This window comes from Colobus angolensis, unplaced genomic scaffold (genome assembly GCF_000951035.1).
Source record: "Colobus angolensis palliatus isolate OR3802 unplaced genomic scaffold, Cang.pa_1.0 Scaffold26, whole genome shotgun sequence".
NCBI lineage: Eukaryota > Metazoa > Chordata > Mammalia > Primates > Cercopithecidae > Colobus > Colobus angolensis.
Window position 1 is genome coordinate 4,291,788 of NW_012115821.1, and position 6,609 is coordinate 4,298,396.

Consider the following 6,609-nt stretch of genomic DNA (forward strand, 5'->3'; position numbering starts at 1 on the left):
AGATGAGGTTTCACCATGTTTCCCAGACTGGTCTTAAACTCCTGAGCTCAAGCAATCCATCTGCCTTGGCTTTGCAAAGTGCTGGGATTACAGGCATGAGCCACCATGGCCAGACTCTCCTTCACTTTAAATGATAATTTCAATGGATATAGAATACTAAGTTAGTGGGATTTTTTTCTTTTATTTATTTAAATATTTACTTCATTCTCTACTTGCTTGCATGGTTTCTGACAAAAAAAGTTTAAAATAGTTCTTAGTCTTGCCCCTCTACACTTATTCACTCCCTTGCCACCATGGCTTCTTTCAAAATTATTTGTCTTGGGTTTTCTCCCATGATATGCTTAGGTGTAGATTTTTGGTTTTTATTCCTGCTGGTGTTCTCTAAGATTCCTGGGTTTGTGGTTTGGTGTCTATCATTAATTTTGGAAACTTCTTGGCTATGATTACTTCAAGTACAATAGTTCCTCCTTATCCATAGTTTTGCTTTCCACACTTTCAGCTACCCATGAGTCACTGTGTTCTGAAAGTACTTAATGAAAAATTCCAGAAATAAACAATTCATAAGTTTTCTGTTGTGCTTCATTCTGAGTATTGTCATAATTTTTCTATTTTATTATATTGTTAATCTCTTCTTATGCCTAATTTATAAGTTAAACTTTATCATAGATATGTGCATGTAGGAAAACCCATAGTATGTATATGTAGGGTTTGGTACTATCTGCATTTTCAGGCATCCACTGGAGGTCTTTGAATGTATCCCTCATGGATAAGAGGGAACTACTGTACTTCCTCTGCACTTCTCTGCTCCTTTCTCTCTTCTTCTTCTAGTACTTCAATTATCTTTAAATTCTTTGTTTTTTTTCTTGTTTATGTTCAGTCTAGTAATGAGCTTATTAAAAGCATTCTTAATTTCTATTGCAGTGTTTTAAATTTCTGTCATTTTCTTCTGATTCTTTCTTAGAGTTTTTAGTATTCTGCTTACATTATTCATCTGCTCTTGCATACTTATACTTTTTCTATTACAGTCCTTAACATAACTAATCATAGTTATTTTTAATTATTTATTTGATTATTGCAAACATTGTTTCATATCAAAGTGTAGTTCAGATGCATACTTTGTCTCTTCTGACTGTGTTTTTCCTTTTCTTTTTGTATACCCTTATGATTTTTTGTTAAAAGTCAAACATGATGTATCAGATAATGAGAACTGAGGAAAATAGGTCTTTAGTATGAGGTTTTATGTCAATCCGTCCAGCTGATGGGTTGTGCTTCATGTTTTCCATAGCTATAGATGGCAGAGACTTTAGTTTCCTCAGCGCCCTTGTTTTCTCCACATTGGATTTCCCTAAGAATTGCTTCTTAAATAGAGTCTGTGTTTTGTAACTCTTTCCATTCTAACCCATTGTGATTATTCTGGAGCTGTGTTGATGTGGTGGTAAGGTTTGGAGGAGGTCAGCATATCTCAGTCTTTTAGTGGGCTCAAGTCCTTGAGTTGGACTTCAGAAGTGTTTCTTAGTGTTTTTTTTTTCCTTCCATTAGGTAATACAGGAAGACTAGAGAGGGATGTAGGGGGCTAACTGCCCTTCTCCATGGTCAAATAAGATACTGCTAAAGTTGTTTCCCTTGAGGAGTAAACCTTGGCTATGGAGAATGTTCTAGGATTATTTCAAAATGGTACTTTCCCCCAATTGACCAAAATATGAGAGATGTTTTCTAAGATCATCACCATGAAAATCTGGTGGGCTTCCTGAAGATAAAATCCAAGAAAGTGTGAGGGGCCTCCTTCAGACTGGGCCTCCCCAGATTTTTACTCTCAAGCTAGTCCATAGTGAGCCTCCAGCAATTCATCCTACCAGTTTATGGCTTCAGTGGCACCTGCTCCAGGTAAGTTTATCTAGGCTATGATCTAACATTCCATTCATGAGATTTCTCCATTCTGTTGTGTGTAGATTTAGATTATTTATTCTTTCTGCTGTATAATTTTCAACTGTGTGAATATTAACACAACTTATTTATCCTACTCATTGTTGATGAACATTTCCAGTTTTTGTGTCTCACGACTAGTGATACCATGAACATTCTTGAACATGATTTCTGGTGAACATACACCCACATTTCTGTTGGATATACACCTGAAAGTAAAAATTCTGGGTTATAGGGGATGCATATACTGGGCTTTATTAGACACTTCCAAGTTGTTTTCCTAAGTGGATGTTCCTCAAATGATGTATAAGAGTTCCAACTACCCCACTTTCTCATCAGCACTGAGTATTTTCCAACTTAGTCATTTTAGTTATTCTGGTAGGGGTGGTGTAATATTGCATTGTGGTTTTAATCTGCATATCTCAGATGACTTATAAAGTTGAGCACCTTTTATTTCTGTTTATTGATCATTTTAATATATTCTCTTTTCTGAAGTGTCCAAGTCTTCTTCCCACTTTTCTACTGGGCTAGTGCTCTTTTTGTCATTGACTTTAAGAGTTCTTTATTCCAAATGTGTATTATTTTGGGAGGGAATATAGATATGTCAATATATTTTTTAATTTGTATTTTCATTGGCATACTGTCATTTAAAACTGTGACTTTCAAAAGAATGTGGTTTGGCTGAAACACGCAGTACAGACCAGTAGCCTGTATATTCACTGTTCCACCAAAGAGAAGGCACATACTGTATGTCTTGGTTGAATTATGGTTAAGAATTTCTCTGACTCTCCAAACTAGGCCTTTGTTATTAACTATTAGATTCATGCAAATATAATTGCAGTTTTTGCAATTCCTTTTTTTCCCCATAAGTTATTGAGGTATAGGTGGTATTTGGTTACATGAGTAAGTTCTTTAGGGATGATTTGTGAGATTTTGGTGCACCCATCACCTGATTAGTATACACTGCAGCTTATTTGTAGTCTTTTATATCTCACCCACCTCCCACCCTTCCCCCCAACTCCCCAAAGTCCATTGTATCATTCTTATGCCTTTGCGTCCTCATAGCTTAGCTCCCACATATCTGTGAGAACATATAATGTTTGGTTTTCCATTCCTGAGTTACTTTACTTAGAATAATAGTCTCCAATCTCATTCAGGTCACTGCAAATGCTGTTAATTCATTCCTTTTTATGGCTGCATAGTATTCCATCATATATACATACCACAGTTTCTTTATCCACTCGTTGACTAATGGGCATTTGGGTTGGTACCACGATTTTGCTATTTTGAATTGTGCCACTATAAATGTGTGTGCAAGTATCTTTTTTGAATAATGACTTCTTTTCCTCTGGGTAGATACCCAGTAGTGGGATTGATGGAGCAAATGGTAGTTCTACTTTTAATTCTTTAAGGAATCTCCACACTGTTTTCCATAGTGGCTGTACTAATTTACATTCCCACCAGCAGTGTAGAAGTGTTCCCTGTTCACTGCATCCATGCTAACATCTACTGTTTCTTGACTTTTTAAATTATGGCCATTCTTGCAGGAGTGAGGTGGTATCACATTGTAGTTTTGATTTGCATTTTCCTGATCATTCCTGATGTTGAGCATTTTTTCCTATGTTTGTTGGCCATTCATATATCTTCTTTTGAGAACTGCCTATTCATATCCTTAGCCACTTTTTAATGGGATTTTTTCTTTTCTTACTGATTTGTTTGAGTTCATTGTAGATTCTGGATATTAGTACTTTGTCAGATGTATAGATTAGGAATATTTTCTCCCACTCTGTCAGTTGTCTCTTTGCTCTGCTGACTGTTCCTTTTGGCATGCCAAAACTCTTTAGTTTAACTAGGTCCCAGCTATTTATCTTGGTTTTTATTGCGTTTGTTTTCGGGTTCTTGGTCATGAAATCCTCGCCTAAGCCAACGCCCAGCCCTATACAAAAAATCAGCTCAAGATGGATTAAGGGCTTAAACCTAAGACCTGAAACTATAAAAATTCTAGGAGATAATATTGCAATTATTTGTAAATGGCAAAAACTGCAATTACTTTTGCACGAACCTAACACAATTTTGTTAAGCACAAGCATGGAGTGGCAGCTCATCTCCCCTTATCTGCTAGAACAGAGGAATTAGAGGGGAAGAGATATTTAATTTGAAATGGACTGCATGGTTGAATTTTCTGCATTTTCAGTCTTCTTTATTTTCTTTTACCTGTTTACCTTTTAAAGTAGGTTGCATTAGAATGCACTGTATTGCCACTCATTGCTCCTGTGTCCACCAGAATCTCATGATCCTCAGGTTGGTTTCTAATGATCTTTCAAAAGCCCACACAAAGAAACCAATGCATCACTGATTTCAATCATGGAAAGCAGCCAGGGGAGCTTCTATGTTCTCAGATTCTTCAAAGAATAATCAGTGGGGAAAAAATTATATTTTCCATTCTTCTGAAACCCATCCCCATTCCCAGGTAAAACATGTAAACATGGATCTGAGTCTTCCTGTCTCCACACAGTCTTGAAGTTAATTCGCCCTTAATGTTTATGCTGGTAGGGGATTCCATTTTCAATTTTGTAAAGTTAGCTAGGAGGCTGGGAGAAAAATGAAACTAATAAATCAGATGAAATGGCAAATCTAAAATAAACATGCATTAACAGTTAAGACCGACATAGTTCTGGTGGCGACTGCGGCACATGGCGGCCCCAGGACATCTTGCCGGGGAGGCAGCAGCGTCCCCAGGCCCGGGTACTCCCCGTGCGTCCTGCAGACACCAGCTTCTTGGCCCGGTTTCCAGCACCCGGAATCCTTCCACTGCCTATCTCTGCCCAGGGCAATCCACGTGCAGTAACGCCGACTCCAGAGCACACCCGTTAGGCGATGAAGGCAGCACAGAGTCAAAAAAACAAAAGAATAAGAAGAAAACCTGGAACACGGCCTCTGTGGCAAATGGAAGCGAGAAGGCCTCAGAGAAACCTGCCCCAGAAGAAGTTCCCCTAAGCGCTGAGGCCCAGGTGCAGCAGTTGGCCCAGGAATTGGCTAGGTGTGTGGAGCAACTGGAACTGGGCCACAAGAGGCAAAAACCCACCACGACACAGAAAGAGCAGGCTATTGGAGAAATCCAAACCCTGCGCAGGGAAAGAACGTCCCTGCCCCGGAAGAGGCAGCTGATGCACTCCTTGTTTGGAGACTACAGGGCTCAGATGGAAGTCGAATGGCATGAGGCCCTGCGGGCTCACAGAGCTGCTGCTTACTCAGCCCAGGTGTAGCCTGTAGATGGAGCCACCAGAAACAAGAGCCGAAGGGTCTGCAGGCCTGGCCCTTTGTGGAGAGCCAAAGCCACTCTGGACACTCATGATGAAGAGTTTAGGTTCAGTTTCCTTTAGCTTCTGCCCCAACCTGGAACAATCCCTCTCCCTTGGGGTGGTGTAGGAGTTTGTTTTGAGTGCAGAGCCTTTCCAGGACTTCTGTTGGCAGAGAACCCTGGGGTTGGTCTGTCCCTGTCTGGTCCAAGGATTTGGAGCTGTTGTGAGGGTGTGAGACCATCAGATAGGCACAAGACCCCATTTGTTTTCTGATGAAGTGTTCTCTCTTTCAGAAGAGAGAGAGAGAGGTACATTTAGAAAATACACAATAAATTGGAGTGTTCAAGGTATTGTAGAAAGAATATTGTACTCAGCCTTTAGGATTAGATTAAGTGGCTGTTGGTAACAAAGAGTAGTGGAGAAGCTATATACTCGTACACTAGTTTTCACTTTTGAAAGGAATCCCTGTCAAATAGTTTAGTGCTTAATGCTGTTATGTCACATTGCCCGAATCTCTATTTTTGATAAAAGTGGATAACGAGTGAAAGAGTGTGCTGACTACCTGTGTTAGAGGAAGTACAGAAGATTCAGGGGTCAGGTATCCCTGGGTCCAGTCCCTCGCCAGGGTCCTTTGTCCGTGTTGCCTTCATTCCTGAGCAGGTGTCATCCTTAGGGAATCAGCATGGCACCCACCAGGCCAGGCTCTGTTCTTAGGAGGAAGGAGCTTCTTGCCCTAACAGTTCTGGCCTGAGACCTGGACTGAGCCTCAGCAGACTTCTTGTTTAAATGTTGGCCATGTAAGTCTCAGGCCCTATGTTGCATGGAATTGGGAATCTTCAGGTGACCTAAGCCTCACTGTGGCTTGATGTTTGCTGGGGTCTTCCAAACTCCGTTCCCAGACTAGATTGATACCTGGAGCCCAGCTGCCTACTCAGCATTTCCACTTGGGTGTTTCATAGGCATTTCAAATTTGACGTGTTTAAAACACTTGATTAGGCTCTGGTTTCCCTTTGGCTTCCGCTTTTCAGTGAATGGCACAACTGCCTGTCTAGTTGATTCAGCAGCAAGCCTGTGTCATCCTTGATTGCTGTCTCTCCAGCACTGTACACTTTTTTTTTTTCTTTTTTTTGAGAAGGGGCTTTGCTCTTGTCTCCCAGGCTGGAGTGCAATGGCGTGATCTCAGCTCACTGCAACCTCTGCCTCTAGGGATCAAGCGATTCTCCTGCCTCAGCCTCCCCGGTAGCTGGGATTACAGGCGTGCGCCACCATGCCTGGCCAATTTTGTATTTTTAACAGAGATGGGATTTCTCCATGTTGGTCAGGCTGGTCTCAAACTCCTGACCTCATGTTATCCACCCACCTGGGCCTCCCAAAGTGCTGGGAT

The 6,609-nt window shown here is 40.8% G+C and overlaps 1 pseudogene across 1 annotated transcript; it reads left to right on the top strand.

Moving 5' to 3' along the window:
- The first annotated feature begins 4,616 nt into the window (after positions 1–4,616).
- LOC105515365 lies at positions 4,617–6,273 on the top strand (annotated as a pseudogene). Its single transcript, XR_001002311.1, has one exon. The product of XR_001002311.1 is annotated as a UPF0488 protein C8orf33 pseudogene (transcript).
- Positions 6,274–6,609: the final 336 nt, after the last annotated feature.